The following is a 12713-nucleotide window of genomic DNA, read 5'->3' as shown; positions in this document are numbered from 1 at the left end:
CGAGAGAGCGAGAGAGAGAGAGAGAGAGAACGCATGAGAGAGAAGATTACTATTATCAGTAATGAAACAGGAGATAGCACTACAGAACCTGCAGACACCAAAAGAATAATAAGGGAGTATTTTGAACAACTCTACACACATAAATTTGACAACCTAGATGAAATAAATCAATTCTTCAAAAAAACACGAACATTTATTACCACAAATAGATCTTTTTACTAGCCCTATAACTATTAAGAAATCGAAATTATAAAGTTAACAACCTAGATGAAATGGATCCATTCTTCAAAAAACACACACTATTACAAATAGATATTTTTACTAGCCCTACAAACTATTAAGGAAACCAAAAATTTTAATTTGAAATTTCTCAAAAATTAAATCTCCATGCCCAGATGATTTTGCTAGAGAATTCTCCTAAATGTTTGAAGAAGAATTTTTAAAAATCTATAAAATATATTCCAGAAAACAGAAGAGAACACTTTCAAGTCTCTTTTATGAAGCTAGTATTACCCTGAGAGCAAAACCAGAGGAGACAGTATAAAAAAGGAATCTACAGATTAATATCCCTTGTGAATATAGGCACAAACATCCTTAGTAAAATATTAGCAAGACAAGGGATCATGGCGGACAAGAGGCAGGACTAGATTGCAGCTCTGGATAGAGCAGCATGCGGAGGCTTGCATTGTGAATTTTAGCCCCAGATCGACTGCAAGAACAAACCAGCAATCCTGAGAGGACCCACAAACCCTCTGAAGGAAGTGGACTGCTCCTGCAGGACCTGGGAGACACCCCAAATACTGTGAGTGCCCCAATTGCAGAAGTGGGAAAGGGAGACCCCCCTCTTGTGAACACACACCCCCAAGGGAGAAACTGAAGGTCTGTTTGAGGAAGTTCTTGACTTTACCTGGAGCTGAGTCAAGTTAGAGAGCTGAACCGAGCGAAATACAGGGGTAGAGGAAGCAGCAGGGAGGCCCTGGGAGCTCAATGGATCCCCAAGCAGCCCATTCCTGCCTGGCACCACCGGGATCCATCAGGAGGGTGGCCAGAAGAGTAGGGAGTGAAACTCCACAGGGGCAAGGACTTTTCTAGCTGAACTTTGTAACAATTTGAACGGGGCAAGAAGCCTCTCGGCCAGAACTCGGGGGAGGGCACAAGTCTGGCTTGCAGACTTCACAGGCAGGGGAAGAACTAAAGCCCTTTTCTTTCCCCATTGGGAGGCAGAAAGCCTTGGGCAAGTTTTCAAGTTCAACTTACCCTCCGCCTGGAAACAGATTTGGGGCTGTTGCAGGGGGCATGGTGGGAGTGAGACTGGCCCTTGGGTTTGCTTGGGAGCTGGATAAGCCCTGTGACTGGCTTTTCCCCTCTTCCCTGACAACCTGCATGACTCAGCAGAGGCAGCCATAATCCTCCCAGGTACACGACTCCAGTGACCTGGAATCTCACCCCCATCTCCCATAGCAGCCAGAGCAAGACTTGCCCAAGGGGAGTCTGAGCTCATACATGCCTAGCCTTGCCCCCACCTGATGGTCCTTCCCTACCCAACCTGGTAGCTATAGACAAAGTGTGTCCAGAATTCATCCCTTCCAGTGGGTTCTTGGCCTTGCTGACTTCAAGAATGAAGCCGCGCACCCTCGTGGTGAGTGTTACAGTTCTTAAAGATGGTGTGTCTGGAGTTTGTTCCTTCAGATATTCAGATGTGTCCAGAGTTTCTTCCTTTGGGTGGGTTTGGTGGTCTTGCTGACTTCAGGAGTGAAGCCACAGACCTTCGCAGTGAGTGTTACAGCTCATAAAGGTAGTGCAGACCCAAAGAGTGGGCAGCAGCAAGATTTATTTTGAAGAGTGAAAGAACAAAGCTTCCACAGCGTGGAAGGGCACCCGAGTGGGTTGCCTCTGCTGGCTGGGGTGGCCAGCTTTTAATCCCTTATTTGGCACCGCCCATGTCCTGCTGATTGGTCCATTTTACAGAGCAGTGATTGGTCCATTTTACAGAGTGCTGATTGGTCCGTTTTTACAGAGTGCTGATTGGTGCGTTTACAAACCTTTAGCTAGACACAGAGCGCTGATTGGTGCATTTACAATTCTTTAGCTAGAGAGAAAAGTTCTCCAAGTCCCCACCCAATCCAGAAGCCCAGTTGGCTTCACCTCTCAATCCCCCCTCTAAACAGGACACCCCAACTGCTGTTGGGAATTGGGTGATGACTGCTCTAGCTACTTCCTGCTCAATAGGGGCAAAGAAGGGGCCCTACAGTTGTAGTATCCTCCAGAGGGGAACTCTTTAGGCCAGTGAAAGGGCCAGCGGGTCGGTTCAGGGGTCCTCAGTAGAAGTTGTTAGTTGAGCTAACTAACATTTGGGGTTCCATTTGTAACGCCATCTGTAGCTTGATGGTCCTGATTCTAGAGGAAACAAATTTGACAAGGAGGTTAAAAATACAGGGACCGAAGGCAAGTAATAGCAAGATGGCTGCCACAGGACCCAGAAAGAAGAGAAGCCATGTTGCCCAACTCCAGAGGTTGGTATAAGAGTTTGAAAGGCATTGTCTGATTTCAGAAGCCTTTTCCTATAAAGGCCAGGTGGCATCTCGTACTATCCCTGACTGGTTAGTGTAAAAACCACACTCTTCTCCTAAGGTGCAGAGTCCTCCTTTCTCAGCAGTGAGGAGGTCTAGGCCTCGGTGGTTTTGGAGAGTCACTGCTGCCAAGAGTCTATTTGGGATTGTAGAGTAAGGATATATTTCATTATTTCTTGCATACCATCTGAGAAATCCTTTGAGAGTGTGTGGTACTGGGATAATGAAATAGATAAACTGGCTATTCTGGTTCCTGTAGCAGTAGCCATTCCTAACCCTATTATGTAGGAGTATTAGCTGTATGGCTGTGTGCTGAAAGACTTGAGCTTTGAGGGGTACTGATAGGGTCTGATTTCCTGGGGCAATGTTAATGTTGGGACTTAGAAAGACTAAGGTGCAGGTGCCTGTCCAGTTAGTGGGGAGGCAAATATAAGTTGACATTCCACATAAGAAGAATATACCTTGGCTGGGTAGATAGAACTGGTTGTGTATGTTAAAAAGGTGTGTGAGTTTGTTGTTTTCATTTTCCCATACTCCTAGAGTACTTGCCAAGGTAGCTTCGGTGAGTGACTGGAAAGGGGTGTTGGGAGCAAACTGAATGGCTCCCTGTGTTCTATTTTCCCATTGGAGAAAAAACCATTGTGTATCTACTAGGAACCATTCGAGAGAGTTGGAAGAGTGATGCCTTTTGTCCTCACTTGTATGAATAGGAAGGATACAATTTCTGAGGCTCCCCATATCCTAGCTTCAGGAATAGCTTTTGTTAGGCCTGCTTGCCTGAGGAGGGATCCTAAACTTCCAGATAGTCCCCTCTACGATGGGGCTTTGGGCAAAAATTATGTCTTTCTGATTGGTGAGCCTGGGTGCCTAAAGAAGGTAACAGAGTCCTGAAGTTTATACTAGAAATCTTTCTTATAGGAGAAACTAGAAAAGCACCAGAGACAGGGAGTGGTTTTTAGAAGTGGGACTAGAATCGGAGAAGAGAGGTGAGAGGAAGTTTGTCTGGCAGGCATTAGGATCCAGGAGGCAAGGGTCAGGATAGATAGGACAGATGGGCAAGTCTCTCTTGGACGACATGACTTTGAGAGTTCTGCTCATGGCTGCTGCAGGGTCAACCAACTTGTTGTAAGGACCCCAGAGCTGAATGGCTTTCCTTTCTGTCGACCCTCAGCTCAGCCCAGAAGTATAGGAAAAGTGGAAGCTGGTTCCAGGAAAACCAACACTCCCAACTCTGGAGAGTCAGGGGTTGTTAGAGAGCCCTTTCCCAGAAAGCCTGACACCCATGTCTTTAGTCCGGTGGCTGCGCTATTCACTTTTAACTGGCTGACAAATGCCCGGTATTTAGCCCCTGAATTCTAAGGAAAAATAGGACAGAATAGCAAGCAAAAGGGGTCTGGTGGTACTCACCGCTTGGTGATAGCCCCACATTGGGCGCCAAAATGTGTCCAGAATTGGTTCCTTCTGGTGGGTTCTTGGTCTAGCTGACTTCAAGAATGAAGCCGCGGACCCTCGTGGTGAATGTTACAGTTCTTGAAGATGGTGTGTCTGGAGTTTCTTTCTTCTGGTGGGTTCGTGGTCTTACTGACTTCAGGAGTGAAGCCGCAGTGAGTGTTACAACTCTTAAAGGTGGCACATCTGGAGTTGTTTGTTCCTCCTGGTGGGTTCATGGTCTCGTTGACTTCAGGAGTGAAGTTGCAGACCTTTGCAGTGAGTGTTACAGCTCATAAAGCTAGTGCGGAACCAAAGAGTGAATAGCAGCAAGATTTATTGTGAAGAGCAGAAGAATAAAGCTTCCACAGCCTGGAAGGGCACCCAAGTGGGTTGCTGCTGCTGGCTTGGGTGGCCAGCTTTTATTTCTCTTATTTGGCCCCGCCCACATCCTGCTGATTGGTCCATTTTACAGAGCGCTGATTGGTCCATTTTACAGAGTGCTGATTGGTCCGTTTTTACAGAGTGCTGATTGGTGTGTTTACAAACCTTTAGTTAGACACAGAACACTGATTGGTGCATTTTTACAGAGCGCTGATTGGTGCATTTACAATCCTTTAGCTAGACAGAAAAGTTCTCCAAGTCCCCACCTGACCCAGAAGCCCAGCCAGCTTCACCTCTCAAAAGGACATATAATCTCGGGAATTCTAGGGCCCTGCCCACTGCTGGTTCCTCTCCACACTACTTTAGCTGATGCTTTCTGGAAAGTACCACCTCCTGGCAGGAGGCCAACCAGCACAAAAATAGAGCATTAAACCACCAAAGCTAAGGACCCCCACAGAGTCCACTGCACCCTCCGCCAACTCCACTGGAACAGGCGCTGGTATCCATGGCTGAGAGACCCACAGACGGTTCACATCACAGGACTCTGTGCAGACAGCCCCCAGTACCAGCCCAGAGCTGGGTAGACTCACTAGGTGGCTAGACCCAGAAGAGAGACAACAATCACTGCAATTGGCTCACAGGAAGACACATCCACAGGAAAAGTGGGAGAGTGCTACTTTAGGGGAACACCCCATGGGACAAAAAAATCTGAACAACAGCTTTCAGTCCTAGACCTTCCCTCTGACAGAGCCTACCCAAATGAGAAGGAACCAGAAAACCAAGCCCTGGTAAGATGACAAAACAAGGCGCATCAACACCCCCCACTAAAATCACACTAGTTCACCAGCAATGGATCCAAACCAAGAAGAAATCCCTGATTTATCTGAAAAAGAATTCAGGAAGTTAGCTATTAAGTTAAACAGGGAGGGACCAGAGAAAGGCAAAGCCCAATGCAAGGAAATCCAAAAAATGATACAAGAAGTGAAGGGAGAAATATTAAAGGAAATAGATAGCCTAAAGAAAAAACAGTAAAAAAGTCAGGAAATTTTGGACACACTTTTAGAAATGTGAAATGCTGTAGAAAGTCTCAGCAATAGAACTGAAAAAGTAGAAGAAAGAAATTCAGAACTTGAAGACAAGGTCTTCAAATTAACCCAATCCAACAAAGACAAAGAAAAAAGAATAAGAGAATATGAACAAAGCCTCCAAGAAGTCTGGGATTGTATTAAATGACCAAACCTAAGAATAATCAGTGTGCCTGAGGAAGAAGACAATTCTAAAGGCTTGGAAAACATATTTGGGGGAATAATCAAGGAAAACTTCCCTGGCCTTGCTAGAGACCTAGACATGCAAATACAAGAAGCACAAAGAACACCTGGGAAATTCATCACAAAAAGATCTTTGCCTAGGCACATTGTCATCAGGTTATCCCAAGTTAAGACAAAGGAAAGAATCTTAAGAGCTGTGAGACAGAAGCACCAGGTAACCTATAAAGGAAAACCTATCAGATAAACAGCAGCTTTCTCAGCAGAAACCCTACAAGGTAGAAGGGATTGGGGTCCTATCTTCAGCCTTCTCAAACAAAACAGTTATCAGCCAAGAATTTTGTATCCAGTGAAACATCCATCATATATGAAGGAAAGATACAGTCATTTTCAGACAAACAAATGCTGACAGAATTCACCATAACCAAACTACCACTACAAGAACTGCTAAAAGGAGCTCTAAATCTTGAAACAAATCCTGAAAACACATCAAAACAGAACCTCTTTAAAGCATAAATCGCACAGGACCTATAAAACAAAAATACAAGTTTAAAAAGCAAAACCAAAAAACAAACCCAAAGTATGCAGGCAACAAAGAGCATGATGAATGCAATGGTACCTCACATTTCAATGCTAACATTGAATGTAAATGGCCTAAATACTCCACTTAAAAGATACAGAACCACAGAATGGATAAGAGCTCACCAACTAATTATCTGCTGCCTTCAGGAGACTCACTTAACACAAAAGGACTCACGTAAACTTAAAGTAAAGGGGTGGAAAAAGACATTTCATGCGAATGGACACCAAAAGCAAGCCGGGGTAGCTATTCTTGTATCAGACAAAACCAAACTTTAAAGCAACAGTGTTTAAAAGAGACACAGAGGACATTATATAATGGTAAAAGGCCTTGTCCAACAGGAAAATATCACATTCCTATACATATATGCAACTAACACCAGAGCTCCCAAATTTATAAAACAATTACTAATAGACCCAAGAAATGAGATAGACAACAACACAATAAAAGTGGGGAACTTCAGTACTCCACTGACAGCACTAGATAGGTCATCAAGATAGAAAGTTAACAAAGAAACAATGGATTTAAACTATACATTGGAACAAATGGATGTAACAGATATATACAGAACATTTCATCCAACAACTGCAGAATACACATTCTATTCAACAGCGCATGGAACTTTCTTTAAGATAGGCCATATGATAGGTCATAAAATGAGCCTCAATAAATTTAAGAAAATTGAAATTATATCAAGCACTCACTCAGACCACAGTGGAATAAAACTGTAAATCAACTCCAAAAGGAACCTTCAAAACCACACAAATACCTGGAAATTAAATAACCTGCTCCTGAATGAGCATTGGATCAAAAACAATATCAAGATGGAAATTAAAAACTTATTGGAAGTGAATAACAATGATGACACAACCTATCAAAACCTCTGGGATACAGCTAAGGCAGTGCTAAGAGGAAAGTTCATAGCCCTAAACGCCTACATCAGAAAGTCCAAAAGAGCACAAAGAGACAATCTAAGGTCACACCTCAAGGAACTAGAGAAACAAGAAAAAACCAAACCCAGACACAGCAGAAGAAAGGAAATAACCAAGATCAGAGCAGAATGAAATGAAATTGAAACAAACAAAAAATATAAAAGATAAATGAATAAAGAAGCTGATTCTTTGAAAAGATAAATAAAATTGATAGACCATTAGCAAGATTACCTAAGAGAAGAAGAGAGAAAATCTAAATAACCTCACTGAGAAACGAAACAGGAGATATTACAACTGACAGCATAGAAATACAAAAGATCATTCAAGGCTACTATCAACACCTTTACGTGCATAAACTAGAAAATCTAGAAGGGATGGATAAATTCCTGGAAAAATACAACCCTCTTAGCTTAAATCAGGAAGAATTAGATACCCTGAACAGACCAATAACAAGCAGCAAGATTGAAATGATAATTGAAAAATTACCAACAAAAAAAGTCCAGGACCAGGTGAATTCACAGCAGAATTCTACCAGACATTCAAAGAAGAATTGATGCCAGTCCTTTTGACACTATTTCACAAGACAGAGAAAGAAGGGACCCTCCCTAATTCATTCTATGAAGCCAGCATCACCCTAATACCAAAATCAAGAAAAGACACAACCAAAAAAGAAAACTACAGACCGACGTCCTTGTTTAAGATAGATGCTAAAATCCTTAACAAAATACTAGTTAATTGAATCCAACAATATATCAAAAAGATAATCCACTGTGATAAGTGGGTTTCATACCAGGGATGCAGGGATGGTTTAACATGTGCAAGTCAATAAATGTGATACACCACATAAATAGAATTAAAAACAAAAATCACATGATCATCTCAATAGATGCAGAAAAAGCATTCAACAAAATCCAGCATCCCTTTATGATTAAAACCCTCAGCAAAATCAGCATGCAAGGGCTTAATGTAGTAAAAGCCATCTACGACAAACCCACAGCCAACATAATACTGAAAAGGGAAAAGTTGAAAGCGTTCCCTCTGAGAACGGGAACAAGACAAGGATGACTGCCTTCACCACTCCTCTTCAACATAGTACTGGAAGTCCTGGCCAGAGCAATCAGACAAGAGAAAGAAATAAAGGGCATCCAAATCGGTAAAGAGGAAGTCAAATTGTCACTGTTTGCTAACAATATGATCATTTACCTTGAAATTCCTAGGGGCTCCTCCAGAAAGCTCCTAGAACCGATAAAAGAATTTAGCAAAGTTTCCAATACAAGATTAACGTACACAAATCAGTAGCTCTTCTATACACCAATAGTGACCAAGCAGAGAATCAAATCAGGAATCAACCCCTTTTACGATAGCTGAAAAAAAAAGAATAAAATACTTAGGAATGAAAGACCTCTACAAGGAAAACTACAAAACACTGCTGAAATAAATTATAGATGACACAAACAAATGGAAACACATCCCATGCTCATGGATGGGTAGAATCAATATTGTGAAAATGATCATACTGCCAAAAGCAATCTAAAAATTCAACACAATCCCCATCAAAATACCACCATCATTCTTCACAGAATTAGAAAAAAAATTCTAAAATTCACATGGAACCAAAAAGAGCCCAGATAGCCAAAGCAAGACTAAGCAAAAAGAACAATTCTGGAGGCATCACACTACCTGATTTCAAACTATACTGTAAGGCCATAGTCACCAAAACAGTGTGGTACTTGTGCAAAAATAGGCACATAGACCAATGGAACAGAATAGAGAACCCAGAAATAAACCCAAATACTTACAGCCAACTGATCTTCGACAAAGCAAACAGAAATATAAAGTGGGAAAAGGACAGACTTTTCAACAAATAGCACTGGGATCATTGGCAAGCCACATGTAGGAGAGTGAAACTGGATACTCATCTCTCACCTTATACAAAAATCATCTCAAGATGGAGTAAGGACTTAAGCCTAAGACCTGAAACTATAAAAATTCTGGAAGATAACATTGGAAAAACCCTTCTAGACATTGGCTTAGGCAAGGATTTCATGACAAAAAACTCAAAAGCAAATGCAATAAAAACAAAGATAAATAGCTGGGACCTAACTAAACTAAAGAGCTTTTGCACAGCAAAAGGAACAGTCAACAGAGTAAACAGATAACCTATGGAGTGGGAGAAAATCTTCATAATCTATACATCTGACAAAGGACTAATATCCAGAATCTCCAACAAACTCCAACAAATCAGTAAGAAAAAAACAAACAATCCCATCGAAAAATGGGCTAAGGACATGAATAGACAATTCTCAAAAAAGATATACAAATGGCCAGCAAACATGAAATAATGTTCAATATCACTAAGGATCAGGGAAATGCAAATCAAAACCACAATGCAATACCACCTTACTCCTGCAAGAATGGCCATAATAAAAAAACAGTAGATGTTGGTATGGATGCAGTGATCAGGGAACACTTCTACACTGCTGGTGGGAATGTAAACTAGTACAGCCACTATGGAAAACAGTGTGGAGATTCCTTAAGGAACTAAAAGTAGACCTACCATTTGATCCAGCAATCCCACTACTGGATATCTACCCAGAGGAAAAGAAGTCATTATTCAAAAAAATACTTGCACATGCATGTTTATGGCGGCACAATTCACAATTGCAAAATCATGGAACCAACCCGAATGCTCATCAATCAACGAATGGACAAAGAAACTATGGTGTGTGTATATATGTGAGCCGAGATGCTGCCACTGTGCTCCAGCCTACACAGTGGGAGAAAATATTAACAAAGCACATATCTGAAAAAGGACTAGAATATAGAATACATAAAGAACTCTCAACACTATATGATTTGCAAATATTTTCTCCCATCTGTAGGCTACATTTTGATTTCGTTGATTGTCTTCTTTGTTGTGCAGAAGCATTTTAGCTTGCTGTAATTCCACTCAATTATTTTTGCTTTGGTTGCCTGAACTTTTGTTGTGATATTCAAAAAATCATTGCCACGGCCAGTATCAAGGAGCTTTCCCCCTGTTTTCTTCTGGGAGTTTTACAGTTTCAGGTCTTATGTTTAGGTCTTTAATATATTTTGAGTTAATTTTTGTATATGGTAAAAGATAAGGGTCCAGTGTTATTCTTTTGCATGTGGATCCTGTTTCCCCAGCATCATTTATTGAAGAGACTCTCCTTTTGTGTCTTCTTATTGTCAAAAATTAGTTGACTGTGCATGCTTGGGTTCATTTCTGGGCTTTCTATTCTTGTTCCATTGGTCTATGTGTTTGTTTATGCCAGTACCATATGTTTTGATAACTATAGCTTAATATAATTTGAAATCAGGAAGTGTGAAGCCTCCAATTTTGTTTTTCTTTCTCCACATTGCATGAGGGGTTAATATCCAAAATATATAAGGAACTCACACAACTTAATAGCAAATAAACAACCCAAGTAACCTGATTAAAATATGGGCAAAGAACCTAAATAGATATTTTTCCAATATAAAAATGGTGAACAGATATACAAAAAGGTGCACAGCATCACTACTCATTAAGATAAATGCAAATCCAAACCACAAGTAGTTATCACCTCAAACCTATTAGAATGGCCATTATCAAAAACAGAAGAGCTAACACATGTTGGTGAGGATGTGGAGAAAAGGGGACCCTCTTATACTGTTGGTGGGAATGTAAATCGGTACAACCATTATGGAAAACAGTGTGGAGGCTCCTCAAAAATTAAGAATAGAATAAAAGGTTAGAAGTTGTCAGGGATTAAAGAGGGAAGGGTGTCAGGAGGGAAGTCGGTATGGCTATAAAGGGACAAAATGAGGGATCTTTGTGAAGATGGAAATATTCTGAATCCTGTCTGTATCAATGTCAATATTCTGGTTATTATATTGTACTCTCATTTTGCAAGAGGATACCAATGGAAGAAACTGGGTAAAGAGTGCATGGAGCTCTCTATATTACGTCTTACAACCACACGTGAATCTACAATAATCTCAAGATAAAAAGTTTAATTAAAAAGTCTATCCATTGCTATAAGGGACATGATGGTAATAATTGGCAAAATCGGCACGTGGTCTATAGATTTAGTAACAGTGTCGGTATTATTTTTCCTGAATTTGATAACTGCACTGTGATTATGTAAGGGAATGTCCTTGTTTCCAGAAAAGAAATACTGAACTATTTTGGGGTAAAGGGACATGATGTATGTATTTTACTCTCAAATGGTTCAGAAAAATGAATATATATGGAGAAAGAAATGGAGATAACAGCAAATATGGCAAAATGGTAAGGAAAGAAAAACCTTTTGGGTGTGATTAAATATGTCTATTATCTTGATTGTGATCATTATTTTATTGATGTTTACAAATCCATCAAATATCACACTTTAAGTATACGTCAAATATACTTCAATAAAGGTGTCAAAATGTCAAAAAAGGGACTCAAATTAAATTTCCAGAGATGAAAGCTACAATGCCTGACATGAAAAATGCACTAAATGGAATTAATAGCCATTTAGACACTGAAGAAGAAAAGTATTTTTTTAAGATTCAGTAATAGAAACCATCCAAAATCAAACACAGAAGAAAGACCCCTAAATGAAGAATTTTAGTGAGCTGTGGGACAATTTTAAGTTTAATGTAAGTGTTATTTGAGTACCTGAATGAGGAGAGAGACTTGAGTGTATAGTTGCTTCATGGTGTCAATGGTGTACTTAAGTGTGCTTTTGTGGTGGCTGGTAATAGTTTCTCATTTCCATATTTAGCACTTCCTAAGGATCTCTTGTAAGGCAGGTCTGATGGTAACCTAGGAAATACCATTCTAGACATAAGCCCTGGCAAAGATTCCATGACAAAGACACCTAAAACAATCGCAATAAAACCAAAACTGGACAAATGGAACCTAATTAAACTAAAGAGCTTCTGCATAACCTACAGAATGGGAGAAAATATTTGCAAACTATGCATCCAACAAAGGTCTAATAACCAGAATCTATAAGGAACTTAAACAAATTAACAAGCAAAAAACAACCCCATTAGAAAATGGGCAAAGGACATGAACAGACGCTTTTCAAAAGAAGACGTAGCACATGGCCAACAAGCACATGAAAAAATGCTCAATATCACTAATCATTACATAAATGCAAATCAAAACCACAGTGAGATACTATATCACACCAGTCAGAATGACTAATACTAAAAAGTCAAAAAATAACAGATGCTGGCGAGGTTGCAGAGAAAAGGGAATGCTTATACACTGCTGGTGGGAACGTAAATTAGTTCAACCACTGTGGAAAGCAATTTGGAGATTTCTCAAAGAACTTAAAACAGAACTACCACCATTTGATGCAGCAATCTCATTAATGGGTATATACCCGTAGGAGTATAAATCATTCTACCATAAAGGTACATGTATGTATATGTTCATTACAGCATTATTCACAATAGCAAAGACATGGAATCAACCTAGGTGCCCATCAATGGTAAATGGGATAAAGAAAATATGGTACATTTACACCATGGAATACTACACAGCCACAAAAATAAC

The 12713-nt window shown here is 40.4% G+C and overlaps 1 protein-coding gene across 1 annotated transcript in view; it reads right to left on the bottom strand.

Moving 5' to 3' along the window:
* Positions 1 to 986, bottom strand: part of LOC105494012 (HMG-box containing 4) — a 54140-nt gene extending 53154 nt beyond the window's left edge. The window contains exon 1 of the mRNA XM_071080491.1: positions 908 to 986. The gene's annotated coding sequence lies outside the window, so the exon portion shown is untranslated. The remainder of the gene's footprint in view (positions 1 to 907) is intronic.
* Between the last annotated feature and the right edge of the window lie 11727 nt (positions 987 to 12713).

Source organism: Macaca nemestrina, chromosome 15 (assembly GCF_043159975.1).
Source record: "Macaca nemestrina isolate mMacNem1 chromosome 15, mMacNem.hap1, whole genome shotgun sequence".
Classification (NCBI taxonomy): domain Eukaryota; kingdom Metazoa; phylum Chordata; class Mammalia; order Primates; family Cercopithecidae; genus Macaca; species Macaca nemestrina.
This window is presented reverse-complemented; position numbering and strand designations above follow the sequence as displayed.